The sequence below is a fragment of the Carcharodon carcharias genome, chromosome 18 (assembly GCF_017639515.1).
Source record: "Carcharodon carcharias isolate sCarCar2 chromosome 18, sCarCar2.pri, whole genome shotgun sequence".
Lineage (NCBI taxonomy): Eukaryota > Metazoa > Chordata > Chondrichthyes > Lamniformes > Lamnidae > Carcharodon > Carcharodon carcharias.
This window is the reverse complement of record NC_054484.1, coordinates 91,099,233-91,115,238: the sequence shown is the minus strand read 5'-3', so window position 1 is coordinate 91,115,238 and position 16,006 is coordinate 91,099,233.

Genomic DNA, 16,006 nt, shown 5'->3' with positions numbered 1-16,006 from the left:
TGAAAATGACCCATAGGCCGGGATTGCCGATGCCCACTGGCAGCGTGAGCCAGAAGGCCAAAAATTGGTTTCACGACATCGCGAAACTAGTTTGCAATCGTCTGCTCAGCCCAACGATGATGGGTCATGTTCCCCGCCATATGATGTTGGGAACGTCAGTTGGGCTGAGATGAGAGCATATACGTTAACATGAGTTTAGCGATAGTGCTGCTTAGCTACTGGGTTACAGAGACAATAGTGTCTATTTGGACAGTCAAGCAGTTGAGACTTGGTGTAGTACATCAGCATATCATTATTAGGCCAGCCCACCAGACTCATCTCCCCCCAACTGGATTGTCCACCCATGATGGCAGGAAAACATGTGGCAGAACACGTCTTGCCAACTGTGATGTGCAGAGGTCGGGACTTATCGCCAGGGCCTTGCTCACATCGCGGACACCCGAAGGACAGAAGATGCTGGAGCCCGACAGCAACAGGATCCTGGAGGAACGCCCATGGCATGCTGGGTGGATTCTCATGGACATGGCTCCGCTGCAAAGCAGCTTACGGAAAGTGGAAAGTCACCGTTGCTGCTCATAATGTATGATGGTTGAGGGGGTGGGGAAAGAAAGTCTAGGATCGACTGAAAGAGGAGGAGGTGGTAGTTTACTGTGTGCAAACTGACCACCTGTCCTAGAATCCTTTTGTTTCAAACTTATGTTTGATAGCGTTCCAATGAAGTGCCTGGAGATATTTTACTATGCTAACTTAGTGCCTGCCATGATAGCTAGTCAGCTCCTCTTGCACGCAGAACCCAAAGACTTCCTTTCACCACTTTAGCCTTAGGGCCTCCGTACCATTTTGTGCAGCGATTTTCAGCTGTTGGGTTAAGATCCATCGTGGGCTAACAATTTTCTTCCATTTGGAGGCAATGTATTTCACAGTTTAGCATGCAAAAGTATTCACTTCAGGAGCAACAGAAGTGAGTTTGGTCTAGGGCAGTGTTGCAAAACAGCCCGTTTAAGACTCCCCCCAAATTTCCTCCCTCTTGACTTCCTTGCAAAAGGTGAGATGAGGTTTAAAACATGCTACAGATTTGCTATCTCCTGTTTTGCTTTACCAACCCCCTCAGCTGCCAGACCAATTCCAACCCCATTTTCCCTTTTCATCACACCTTGTTGTTTAAGTGTTGTTCAGTTGGATTGGCTCAAACTGACAGGTTGGTTTAGCCTGGCTATGAGCTATCTTTGTATTGTCCTGCAAGTGAAAATTATTTTTAAGCAGAGGAAATACCCCAAGCAATTGAAAGATTATGAATGGCTGGTAACCCAATAGGATTACAAGAGATGCAGAGCTCTGTGGCTTTTTTGTTTCAGCAGAACGTCAATGGATTTGGGATTGTATATCTGTGGGAAGCTTGTGTTACCAAGGTGGTCAATCTCAGCCTCTCAGCCTGCAGCTACAAACTCAGTGTTTATGTTGATTCTGGCCCAGCAGTCAGCTTAATGCTGCAGGAAGTTTTACAGTGGAGAAATCAGCTCCTGTTTTAAAATCTATGTAAAGATTAACAGGAGTTAGTCATTCAGCCACTCAAGCCTGTTTCACCATTCAGTTAAATCATTGTCAATCTGTATCTTAACTCTAATTACCTGCCCTTGTTCCACAATCCTTAATGTTCTTGCCTAAAAGTAAAGCTATCAATCTCTGATCTGCAATTTTCAATGGATCCCCTGCCTCACCGGCTTTTTGGGAGAGAGCGTTGCAGATTTCCATAACCCCTTGTATGAAGAAGTGCTTCCTGACATCACCCTGAACAGGCTAACTCTAATTTTAAGGTTGAACCTCCTATTTTGAATTACCCACAGAGGAAATAATTTCTTGCTATCTACCCTAACAAATCTTTTAATCATCCTAATCACCACAATTAGATCACCCCTTAATCTTCTGTATTAAGGGAATACAAGCCAAGTCTAACCAACTATTACGTCATAAATTAACCCTTCTGACCCTGGTATCATTCTGGTGAATCTGTGCTGCGGTAACCTGAGATACAATACACATTTAAGAGAATGTGAGCAGATTGACCATGTGACTGTACGACTCAATAGCTGTGTAGCGCGGGCTACAATGTTAATGTTAGTCTAGAGTAGGGCCTGGTTGGAGAAGCACACGTCATATTAGTTGCCTGTGTAGGTAGCTTGTGCTTCATTTCATATTGGTCTCTGCATCTGCAGTTTTTGTTATTGACTCACCTGCCAACAGATAAGCAAACGGTTCATGAACAAAGCTACCCCCCAGTAGAACATAACAACTGGCGACGAGGAAAAGCCATGACCAGTCGACAACACCAAAGAAAACTACAAAAACTCATCAGAGGTAAATCGGCCGTATCTTGCAGGGCGATTGTAAGTACAGCCCTCACCGCAGTCGTCGAAGGTATCTCCCTCCAGTGTGCCACACTTTGGCCACATTGAACTGTTTGATCAGGCCACTGATGACAGGTCACATTATATTGAACACCTCACGTTTTTCTTTTTGGCCAACGACGTATCAGGGATGGCGGAGGGTGGGGAGAAGAGGCGAGCAATCCTCTTATCAGCGTGTGACAGTAAAACATGTGGCCTAATTAGTTATCTAATGGCACCCAAGGCCCCAGCGTCCAAGAGCTTTGATGAGTTGGTAAACCAATGAAAAGCCACTTTCAGCTGAAACCCTCTGTAACAACAATTCAAGGTGATGCGCGCCTGACAACTGCTTGCTATGTAGCAGCCTTGAAACAACTGACAGAGCACTGAGTTCCAGATCAAAAACAGAATTACCTGAAAAACTCAGCAGGTCTGGCAGCATCGGCGGAGAAAAAAAAGAGTTGACGTTTCGAGTCCTCATGACCCTTCGACAGAACTTGAACTTATATATATATATATATATATATATATATATATACACCCCTGATAGTGGTAGCAGGAGGGGGCGTCCAAAATTTGCTTGGTCGGAACTGGCTTAAGGAAATTAAATTGGAGTGAACTGAGATTTTTCAACTCAGAATGAAAGATCTGCAAGGATTATTACAGAAATATGCCTCTGAGTTCAAGGAAGAGCTCGGGAAGATTAAGGGGCTGCAAGCTAAAATCCACATGAATCCCAGGGCAACCCCCAGATATTTGAAGGGGAGGCCAGTCCCCTATGCATTACGAGAAAAAGTGGATATTGAATTAGACAGGCTGGAAAGGTTGGGAGTCTTACAACCTGTACAATGTTCCGAATTGGCGGTGCCCATAGTTCCAGTACTAAAGCCTGGCCAAAGTGTGTGAATATGCAGGGGCTACAAGCTGACCGTTAACAAAGTAGCTGGACTTGATAGGCACCTTATACCGAAAATTAATGAATTGTACTCCAAGCTGGCAGGGGAAATACATGTAGGAAACTTGACATGAGCCACGCTTACCAGCAAGTCGAGCTAAAAAAGCCCTCTCGGGATTTTGTGACTATCAACACACATAGTGGATTATACCAGTATACCAGCTTACCCTTTGGAGTCTCATCAGCTTGTGCCATTTTCCAACGGACTATGGAAAATTTTCTCCAAGGTTTTCCCCATGTTGCGGTTTATCTCGATAATGTCCTAGTAACAGGACTAACTGATGAAGAGGCTAATTTGGAAGAGGTATTGAAGCACTTCTCACAAGCCAGAGTACGTTTGAAAAGAAAAAATTGTATCTTCCAAGTAAAAGAAGTGATTTACCTGCGTCATACGGTTGACTCACAGGGCCTTCACCCAGTAGAAGATAAGGTGAGAGCTGTTCGTGAGGTGCCAGCACTGAAAAATGCCACAGAACTCAAGTCTATCTTGGGATTGGGTAACTACTATGGTCGTTTTCTCCCAAATTTGTCAACAGTGCTGGCTCCATTATGTGGGTGACTCAAGAAAAACCACAAGTGCACTTAACAAGTGCACCCCGCAACAACAGACTTTTATGACAGTAAAGGAGTGGCTACATTCATCGGCCCTGTTGGCACATTTCAACCCAAAAAAGAATTGATTTTAACCTGCGATACATCCCTTTACAGAGTGGGGGCAGTACTCTCCCAGTGGATGGCAGGTGGCTCCGAACTGCCCATTGGCTACATCTCAAGAACACTCAGTGCAGCAGAATGATGATACTCACAAATAGAGAAAGAAGGCTTATCCATTGTATTTGGCCTTAAGAAATACACCAATACATCCATGGTCACCACTTCACCATTGTATCCGATCACAAGCCACTACTTAGCTTGTCTGGGAAAGATAAGGCAATACCCTCAATTGCCTCAGCACACATCCACCAAAGGTGGGCACTGATTCTAGCTATTTACGAATATACTTTTATCTACCAGCCGGGAAGCCAGGTTGCCAATGCTGACGCAATGGGCCAATTATCTCTAAAGGACAACAGTGTGACCGTCCCCATCCCTCAAGAACTTTCATTGTTATTAAACTTTCTGAATTCCTTACCAGTGAATGCCAAACAGATCAGAGAATGGACAGACCGTGATCCAGTTTTGTCTCACGTCAAGTAACAAGTCTTGCAGGGATGGTCTAACCAGCCAAAGTCAGATGAAATGAAGCCCTATTTTAACAGGAGATATGAGCTCACCTATCAGGATGGCATCTTACTGTGGGGAGTGAGAGTCATTCTGCTTTCCTGAGGAAAACAACCATTATTGATAGAATGGCATAGCGCTCACCCTGGCGCTCACAACTAGAGTGAAAATGTTGGTGCACAGCCACTGATGGTGGCCAAGGATAGACACTGAAATCGAAAACATGGTCAAGAGCTGCATGAAGTGCCAACAGGTGCAGAAATTGTCTCCTTCTGCTCCACTGCATCCCTGAAAATGGCCAGGACGGCCATGGGTTCGCCTCCAAGTTAACTAAGTGGGGCCTTTTTTAGGCACAATGGTCCTCTTTGATTGATGCTCATTCCAAATGGATGGATGTATATGAGGTGAGATCACCCACATCTGCCACCACCATAGGCAGATTGCATGGCGGACAGGGCATAGAGCCCCTGGATACTTTGCCCCCCTGGTTTGTTGCTGGGAGACCGCTTCGATTGAGCTTCTGGTTTCTACATATGGTGGGAGGCTGCTCCAGCAAAATACCACTCCTGTACAAAATGGCCCTTCTGTAGGTGTAAGGGCATTAAAAGATCCCAGTGAGTTCAGATCTGTTCCTTACTTAAGATGACAATGAATTAGACAAAAACAAGGTATTCTGGCGAAACACAGTAATTCTTTTTTTATTGAACACTCAGTGAATTAACATTGCAAACAAGGTTCTCACCCAAGACTTTTGAGTTTGTCTTTGCGTAGGAGATGACTGCCTCAGTTAGTGTCTCTATGTCTTCTGAAGGTTAACTAGGCCACCCATTCCTGACTGCAGTCCTGATCTCCAGGGTATCCTTGTCTTTTGCAGACCTCTGCTTACGACTGCTGTCCGGTGAGACAATCTCTCTTTTCTCCTTTGATTATTTGATTGTCCTCATAGCCAGCTCATGCTGAGCATGGATGTTCAGATTCTCAGGATAAACCTCTTCCTTTGTTCTGGTCAGTGCAGTTTGTTGGGACAATTAGTTTTGAGATGCCTGCTTGTCTAGCAAAGCACGTCTTATCTTGATCTTTGTTGCCCTGGTCTATGGCCTATATTTGACTGTTCCTGGCTCAGGCTGACCTGTTAAGCTGGGTTCATGATTGTATTGTTAAGAATAAACAGGACAGAATTTCTGTGACCACATTATTCCGATCACTCATTAACAACAGAAAAATCCAATCAATTCAACATTCACTCCCTTCTGATTGGCCCATTAACATTTGTAGAATTGCAGTCCTCCTAATATCCATTAAATACAGTTCCCTAATTTAGGGGTTGTGTTTATTTTATCTTGATTTTGTTAATTTAGTTTATTTGGTGGACTCTAAAAGAGTTAAAATCCATTAACTTATTCAGGCCATGAACAAGTGTAAAGTAATAACATTCAGACAACTGTAAAATATGAAAAGTGAACAGTATGGTAACATTCTTGGCTCGGGCCTACATGAGGCCTTAATTGTCCTAATTGGCTGACAGCCTGAATGGAGTATATAGCTAACCCTGTTCAAAGCCTGTTCACAGACAAGTCCCCCGGAGGCAGGAAAACTTGGGGGTTTCCCCCATTTCCTCCAACTCCCATATCCACCCTGTCTCCAACTCTGTCTGCAAAGAGCTGGGAAAATTCAGCCCTGCCTAATGGAGTTCATGCTCATTTTCCCTACACTCTGTCTCCCACCCCTTAACCAATTTCTTACTGAGAGTGAAACAAAAACAAAACACTGGAAAAACTCAGCAGGTCCAGCAGCATCCGTGGAGAAAGAAACAGAGTTAACTTTTCAAATCCGTATGACTCTTCTTCAGGGTTAAAGGGAAGTAGAAATGAGATGGATTCTACACTGTTTAAGAGGGAATTAAGCAGGTGGAGTAAGATAAGAGGTCAGGGATAAGTGGGAGCTCAGGAGAAATTGACAAAGATGTCATGGACACAAGAGAAAGGGAGTGTTAATTGTAGTGATAAAGAGTAAAGAAGGTGTTAATAGTGGCATAAAGGTATGGTAGCAGAATGTGTTAATAGCAGAACAAGCGTCAGTGCTCTGTGAAAGCAAAACATAGAAACAAGTAACATAAGGCCCTGTGGCGGGGAGAGGGGTTTGGGGAAAAGGATAAAAAAATGAACAAATCATTAAAAAAAAAACACAAATACATAAATAAATAAAAATTGGATTTAAAGAGAAGTCAAGATGGAGATGAGAGTTCATGGTCTGCAGTTGCTGAACTCAAGGTTAAGTCCGGAAGGCTCTAAAGTGCCTAGTCGGACGATGAGGTGCTGTACCTCCAGTTTGCGTTGAGCTTCACTGGAACATTGCAGCAGGACAAGGACGGACATGTGGGCATGAGAGCAGGGTGGAGTGTTGAAATGGCAAGCGACAGAGAGGTCTGGGTCATGCTTGCAGACAGACTGGAGGTATTCCGCAATGCGATCATCCAGTCTGCGTTTGGTCTCCCCAATGTAGAGGAGACCACATTGGGAGCAGTGGATCCAGTAGACCGAACTGAAGGAGGTGCAAGTGAAGTGCTGCTTCACCTGGAAGGAGTTTGTGCCCTTGGACGGTGAGGAGGGAGGCGGTAAAGGGACAGGTGTTGCTCCTTCTGCGATTGCTAATCCATCCTTCTTAGAGAGAGTGACTTTTTTATTACTTTATATATCCCCAGGGTAGTTAGGTATATAATTCACTATTTTATCCTGTTCATTTACCTCTTTTGCTTATATTAAACTATTTGGTTCAGAGCTCTCACTCAGTTTGACAGGGATCCACATTCAATCTGTATTTTTGAAGAGTGGGACTGTTATTTGGTGCCACACAATATACCCCCTTGGCTGGTGGTCAGTATCTTTTAATCTTGATTTTACTAGCAATTTTTTATTGCCATATTGAAAATATTCTATCTGTGTGTTTTATTCTTCTCCTGAAACTTTTATTTGAGCTGACAATGGCTCCATTCACTGAAAAGCTGGCAGTAATGGTAGCATTTACACAACTATAGCAAAAGAGGAAATGGAGAAACACAGGAATGGGAAAATCTGGTTCTTCCAACACAAAGGCTCACAGGAGGTGTCAGCCTTGGCTCAGTGGTTGCGCTCTTGCCTCCAAGCGTAAAAGTCATGGTGTCAAGTGATACCACAAAAACCTGAGCAGATAATTCAGGCTGCCACATCAGCCTTATAAGTGAGATCGTAAACAAAGGCATCATTGTCAAGCGAAATCCAAGGCACTATTTGAGGAAGGGCAGAGGAATTATCCTAACCAATATTTCTCCCTCAATCAACACTATTAAAGCACGTGATCTTGTTGTTTTGTTGTGAGATCTTGCCGTGCGCATATTGGCTGCTCTGGATTCCTAAACTGCAACAGCGACATTGGCTTTAAAGAACTCTGGAATGTCCTGAGGTCATCAAGGTGCTTCTTAAATAACATTTCTCTTTCCTCAAGTTGACTCAGTCTAATTGAAAATTCCGCTGGTCATTGGTAAGTCACGTTAGAATCAATCATGGGGGTGTTTGGCTCAGATTCACCACATCCTTAAAAAGACATAGGTCTGAATTTTACTTTCCGGGGTTGGGCGTGCGCTTGACACGAAAGTACGCAAAATTGCATGAAAAGAAGTCAGGAGTGCTTCCCAACATCATCGCGCATGTGCACAGTAATGAGGTCAGCAGGTGCGCGTGGGAGTTGGAGCAGCATCTGCCGACAATTAAAGGGCCAGTTAAAGTCACTAAAAAGCCTATTGACCGTGATTTTACGCTGCCCACGTGATCTTAAGCTCATCGCACGGGCAAAGCATGTGGGCGGAATCTGCATTTTTATCATTTCCTCATCCACGGGCAGAATAAAAGGCCCCCGGAGCAGCAACACTTTCTCTGTCATTGCCAGTCCTTTGCTGTGTGAGTACAGAGTTGTCCCAGAGTTTCTTGGCATCTCGTTTGATTGTCCAGCCTGTCTTTCAGCATCTCATGTCCTCATCTTCCCTGGAAGCTTCCCCTGAGTATTGCAGCACAGTGTTCCTTCACTTACAAGGCACTGCTGCTCTGCATCCCATCTAATGGGGATAGTGTTTTCTGCTGGTGGAACCTCCTCTGAAGAGGGAGAGAGGGGCAGGAGGAAGAGGAGACCAGGTGGGCATGGGACAGACCTTTAAGAGGAGAGGCACGGGCTCAGTTGGTGCAGGGCCAGCAGAGAGGCCAAGGCAGGAGGGCATGCCGAAGATGCCACTACCCAGTATCTAGAGTGTTCAGGCAGCGCTCCAATAACCTCCAGATGTCCGAGGCCCAGTGCTGCAGGAGGCTCCGCATTTCCAGGGACACAGTGACAGCAAGTTATCACATGACATGTCCAGAAATCACCTCCAACTGCATGGGCAGACATCCCTTGCTATTGGCTTTGAAGGTCATGGTGGCCCTCAACCTCCATGCCTCCGGTTCCTTTTCGGGCTCAGTGAGAGATCTGTGTGGCGTTTCTCAATCAGCTGCACACAGTTGTGTCAAGCTCGTTACTAATGCTATCTTTAGACACGACCGCATGTTCACCCACTTCTGGACAAATGAAGTGAGCCAGGTGGAGAGAGCACGAGGCTTCACTGCGATGGCTGGGTTCCCCCACGTCCAGCGTGTAATAGATGCACTCACGTGGCCATCAAGACATCAGCAGGTGAGCCGGGAGCTTTCGTAAACAGAAAGGGCTTCCACTCAATGAATGTTCAAATTGTCTGTGACCAAAGCACATGGAGTCTCTAAGTTAGTGCCCGTTACCCTGAGAGCTCACACGATGCTTACATCTTGTGGCAGTCACAGGTACCAAGGCTGTTCATGGCTCCTCCATGAATGGATGGATGGCTCCTGGGTGACAAGGGCTATCCCTTGAAGAGGTGGCTGATGGCCCCACTCCATCACTCAAGAACTGAGGCCAAAGAGAGGTACAACAGGAGTCATGCCTCTACAAGGGCGGTGGTGGAGAGGACCATTGGGCTGCTGAAGATGCGCTTCAGATGCCTGGAGTGGTCAGTGGGAGCTTTGCATTATCCTCCAGAGTGTTCCTCTCTCATAGTTATTGCATGCTGTGCCCAGAACAACCTGATTCTGGCAAGGGGGGACCCACTGGAGGCTGAGGAAAGCGAGGCAGCTCCACAGGCCATGGAGGATGACACAAGTGATGGCTCAGAGGAAGAGTCTGGGGAGGCGCAAGGTGAGGACCTTGAGGCAGAGGACAGGAACCTTCATGGAGGCAGGGACACCAGGGATGCTTTGATCCAGCAAACCTTCTGTTAGGCATACAAAGCATTGATGCCTCATTAAGCCAATGGCTCTGTCTCCTTTGCTAACAAGCAATAAATGAGAACCCAACACAGAACACCAGTACCACACAACGCCATACTTTAACAAGCCGGTGCTGTATCAGCACCTATTAAAACCATCCAGCCAACTCGGCCCATTTAAGGTAAAGAAATGTTTATGTTACTTCACATGAACAAACAAAGTGTCCACCTCTAACACAAGAGTCAAAACGAAAACGCAAAAAATCTCACCCATGACATACTCCTGCTGTGCTCAAGGTGCCTTCAACTTACTTCTGTGGGTGCTGTGTCTTGGTACCCCCTCCCAGCCCCTCGCTGACAGTGGCGTTGGAGGCTGATTCTGCTGTCCTGGTGGCCCTGATGACCTTGGTGGTTGTCCCCTGGCTGTCAGAGCCTGAGTAGGTTCTGTATTGGAGGGTGCATCCAGCCCCATAACTGGGCAGTCCTCAGTCGTTGCTGCACTATCAGATGCAGTGGACACTGGCAGAGGGGAAGAGGAGCTGGTGCCCTTATCCTGAGTGCCCTGAGAGAAGCCCACAGAGATGACAGGCAGCTCATCTGCCAGCATGGGGGCCTTTTGCACCTCCCTGCTCACCATTGATGGACAGGGATCTAGCAGGGAGACTAGGTGCCTCACCCATCTCCCACACTGACACTGACCTCTTGAGGTCACTGCCTATGTGAGGGCTTGCAGGCCCGAGTACAACCCAAGGAACCTCTGAGTCTGCTCCTGAAGCTGCCTCTCCATGAGAGTTGCCACTTTCTCAGTGGAGGAGGCTGTGAGCTTGGTGTTAAGGAGCAACGCAGAATTCATGCTCCAGATGGGCTGCTCATGATGGAGACCATGGCACACAGACCCTCATGGATCTCCGCCAGTTCTCCCTGTGCATCCCGTTGGACATCCAGCATCTGCCGCCTGATGGACGACTCCAGAGGCTCATCATCTGCCTCAGACGTAGCATGGTTCTGGTCTCCAGCTGTGCTCCCACTGTTGGCTCCCTGGGACCTCTCTGCCTCTCTCAGCTCCTCAAGCGAGTGTGATGCGCCCTCACTGCTGTCCATTACCTGTAGAGCTGAAGACCTAATGCCCGCTGACCTGTGAGTATCTACACTGGTGCCTCGCTCAGTGAGACGGTGTGACGCTGGTACAGGTGTGCTGTTGTCCCTGGAGCACAATGGGGGGTGCTCAGAGTCGCTGGCATCTCCTGTGAATGGAACATCTGCATGAGGAAGGCAAAAGATCTGTACATTCAATCACCAAAGTCACTGTGCACGCTAGGCATACTGAGGAGACAGTGGAGACCTGCTGCAAGGTGCCATCTTATTAGAGCTTCAACGGGCTCTCTGGCTACAACGGTTCAGTTTCTGATGAGAGGACCCTGTTCTGTTTCCAATACCCATCGCACACACATCTGTCACCTGCATTCTTACCTTCATCCGAGACTCCTGCCTCACCATGACCGGAGGAGCGAGCTGAATGGGGGCATTCCAGCTCAAGTGCATCACACTCATGTTTAGTGAGGAAGTACAGATTCGGCACTCCTCCATCTGTCCTGCAGCCGTTCTGACTGCTCTTCTCCTAACAGGGAAAAATAGCCTCATTATTGCTCCATCTCCCTTTTGTGGTGCCCACCGTGCCACCGCCACCTGGGCATTCGGTGGGCGGTGTCACTGTGACACATCTCACTCTGCAATGCACTGAGGCCAGTTGTTCTGGCATCCCAGCCTTGACAGGGCAGGTTTAAGTGCCAGTCGGCATACACACTCTTAGACCCCTGAACGTTCTGAGAAATGGGTACCCGACTAAAGTTCTCTGCACAGGTCCTTGCCATTTCTGTACTTACTCTTGCTGACTGCAGCAGATTATTGAACCTTTTGTGCCACTGAAGCCACGTGCGGCACACCATGTCGTGCCTACTGACCTCCGCAGTGACCTCTGTCCAGGTCTTCTTGGTCAGGTGGGGTGGCCTTCTCCTGCCATCCCTTGGCATTAAAATGTGCTGCCTGGCACTGACCTCCTCCACCAGCACTCCCAGGCACTCATCTGAGAAACGGGGGTCGGGGGGCTGAGTGCCCACCCAAGTTTCCCTCCCACCTTCCATGATCTCCAGGTGCTGAGGCCATGACTGCTCACCAGGATACTTGTTGAGCAGCTTCCAGACAGCTCCCTCAGCCTCCCCCACAATTCCTGGCAACCTTCAGGGAGCTGCCCCTTCCATGTTTGGACCCAGCGCCTGATGCATTCCTGCCCCTGTGCACTGAGAACACATCTGGCAGCCGAGTTTGGCCCTTAGTTGACCACCCAGCGTAAGATTGCTCTCATAGCGCAAATTCGGCCGGGGGTGGGTTTTACATCTGCTTCCGGCCACACTGATCTCGGGCACACCCTGAGAGTAGGATTCAAGCCATGGAGTGGAAGAAGATACAACAGAGATTAGTAAGCACAGGAGCTGAACTGCTTTTATCCACTATTTTACCGCCAGTTGTATTTGCAGGCTCTGGCGCACTGTGTGATAGTAGGGAACTGTTTTTGTGAACCGGCAAGGAACCAGTTGAAATTATCTGTCATGAACTGTCCTACCTTATGTTGCTTCAAGGCTATCATGGGAGTTAACTTCAGCCAATCAGCTAATAGGCTGGATACAACCAGTTCAAACAAGTGACTAAGGTCAGTCACACTTTCACCTCTTGTTCGAATGAGTAGCAACAGCAACCTCTCAGAGCTTCCCAATGTCACTGTGCTGCTTCATTTCCCAAATTGCTGATCATCATATGAGCATCCTGCAAACGTCTCCTGCAGGCCAGCTCATGTGCTGCTGAAACCCTAATCCATGCCTTTGTTACCTCTAAACACAACTGTTCCAACTCAATCTTAGTCATCCTCCCCCCAGCACCTCCACATGCTCTGTAACCTTGGGTTTAGGCCTAGCTGCAGCAGGAATGGAGCTGGGCAGTTCATCAAAATACTAAGATAAAAACAAAAAAACTGCGGATGCTGGAAATCCAAAACAAAAACAGAATTACCTGGAAAAACTCAGCAGGTCTGGCAGCATCGGCGGAGAAGAAAAGAGTTGACGTTTCGAGTCCTCATGACCCTTCGACAGAACGAAGGGTCATGAGGACTCGAAACGTCAACTCTTTTCTTCTCCGCCGATGCTGCCAGACCTGCTGAGTTTTTCCAGGTAATTCTGTTTTTGTTTTGTCATCAAAATACTAATGTCAGCTACTGCACTGTCTTCCAGTCACCTTTCCCATCATCAGTGAGTTTCACCAGTATGGAGACATGGTGACCCTGAGATCCTGTACAATAGGTTAATTGGTGTAACTAAGAACATTAAAGATCTCATTGAGGGCCATGTTGAGATTTTGGTGGGACCCACAAGGGCTGCACACTGGGACAAGACCAGACCGGGTACATGGAGGCAGATACACACTGGGGAACCAGTCATAGCCTCCCAAACAAACTAGATGAGTGCACAAAAGGGAGAGGAGCTCAGAGGGTGACTCAACTATTGGCACAGGGTGTGATTGAGTCTGCGCAGTTTGTGGGGAGAGTGGTTGATAAGCGCTTGGGCAGTGTAGAGTGTCTCTGCTGGCATTGAGGCCCATTAGAGGAGCAGGGAGGCTGTCAAACACAATTGGGGACAAGCACCTGAGCACAAGAAAACAATCACTGGCATCAGATTTGGGGGTCAGTGTCAATGAAGAACCACACAATTGACAGGAAAAGCAGAGCTGCAGCCATGAGGCATGGATGGAGAACTACCCTGGACCTACATTAATAAATAATGTTCTCCTATTTTATGTCACTTTGATGGAAACTTTCGGTTCACTGGAGCAGCACCAGGCATACCTAAAAATGAGGTGTCAACCTGGTGAAGTTATAACGCAGGACTACTTGCATGCTAAACAGCATAAGCAGCAAGTGATAGACAGAGCTAAGCGATTCCACAACCAACGGATCAGATCTAAGCGCTGCAGTCCTGCCACATCCAGTTGCAAATGGTGGTGGACAATTAAACAATTCACTCGAGGAAGAGGCTCCACAAATATACCCCTCCTCAATGATGGAGGAGCTCAGCACATCAGTGCAAAAGATAAGGCTGAAGCATTCGCAACAATCTTCAGCCGGAAGTGCCGAGTGGGTTATTTCGGCCTCCCCCAGAGGTCCCCAGCATCACAGGTGCCAGTCCTCAGCCAATTCGTTTCACTCTGCGTGATATTAAGAAACGGCTGAAGGCACTGGATACTACAAAGCCTGTGGGCCCTGACAACATTCCGGCAATAGTACTGAACACTTGTGCTCCAGAACTTGCCATGTCCCGAGCCAAGCTGTTCCAGTATAGCTACAACACTGGCATCTACCCGGCTATGTGGAAAATTGCCCAGGTATGTCCTGTACACAAAAAGCGGGACAAATCCAACCCAGCCAATTACTGCCCCATCAGCCTGCTCTCGATCATCAGTAAAGTAATGGAAAGGATCATCAGCAGTGCTGTCAGGCGACACTTGCTTAGCAATAACCTACTCACTGGTGCCCAGTTTGGGTTCCGCCAAGGCCACTCAGCTCCTGACCTCATTACAGCCTTGGTTCAAACATGGGCAAAAGAGCTGAACTCCAGAGGTGAGGTGAGAGTGACTGCCCTTGACATCAAGGCTTTATTTGACTGAGCGTGACATCAAGGAGTCCTAGCAAAATTGGAGCCAATGGGAATCAGGGGGAAAACTCTCCACTGGTTGGAGTCATACCTAGCACAAAGGAATATGGTTGTGGTTGTTGGAGGTCAGTCATCTCAGCTCCAGGACATCACTGCAGGAGTTCCTCAGGTGTCCTAGGCCCAACCATCTTCAGCTGCTTCACCAATGACCTTCCTTCCATTTTTGAGGTCAGAAATGGGGATATTCGCTGATGATTACACAATGTTCAGCACCAATCACAACTCCTCAGATACTGAAGCGGTCCATGTCCAAATGCAGCAAGACCTGGACAATACCCAGGTTTGGGCTGACAAGTGGCAAGTAACATTCGCGCCACACAAGTGCCAGGCAATGACCATCCCCAACAAGAGAAAATCCAACCGTCGCCCCTTGATGTTCAATGGCATTACCATCACCGTATCCCCCACCATTAACATCCTGGGGGCTACCATTGACCAGAAACTGAACTGGACTAGCCATATAAATACTATGGTTACAAGAGCAGGTCAGAGGCTAGGAATCCTGCAACGAGTAACTCACCTCCTAACTCCCCAAAGCCTGTCCACCACCCACAAGGCACACGTCAGGAGTGTGATGGAATACCCTCCACTTGCCTGGATGAGTGTAGCTCCCACAATACTCAAGAAGCTGGACACCATCTAAGGCTAGGCAGCCCACTTGATTGGCACCACATCCAAAAACATTCACTCTCTCCACCACCGACGCACAGTAGCAGCAGTGTGTACTATCTACAAGATGCACTGCAGCAAGTCACCAAAGCTTCTTAAACTGCACCTTCCAAACCCACGACCACTACCACCTAGAAGGACAAGGACAACAGATAGATGGGAACATCACCACCTGGAAGTTCCCCTCCAAGTCAGTCACCATCCTGACTTGGAAATAAATTGCCGTTCATTCACTTTCGCTGGGTCAAAATCCTGGAACTCCCTCCCTAACAGCACTGTGTGTGTGCCTACACCACATGGACTGCAGCAGTTCAAGAAGGCAGCTCACCACCACCTTCTCAAGAGCAACAAGGGATGGGCAATAAGTGCTGGCCCAGCCAGCGAAGCCCACATCTCGTGAATGAATAAATTAAAAAAACTGGGGAGTTAGGGCTAAACAAATTTTGAATAATTGCGTGCTTGAATTTGGGCCCTTATGGTATTGGGTATTCAGAGAATCATAGAATGTTGTAGCACAGGAGGCCTTTTCCATGTCTGTGCTGATTTTCTGCAGGAGTAACTCACCTCGTGTCACTCACCTACTTTTTTCCCATAGCCCTGCAATTTTTTTCTCTTCAAATAATCACCCAATTCTCTTTCATGGCCACCCCATTGACATTTCTGTTTCATGTGGACTTGCTACCCCTATTAGGCTGTGTAAGGAACTGACATGGTTCTTTAG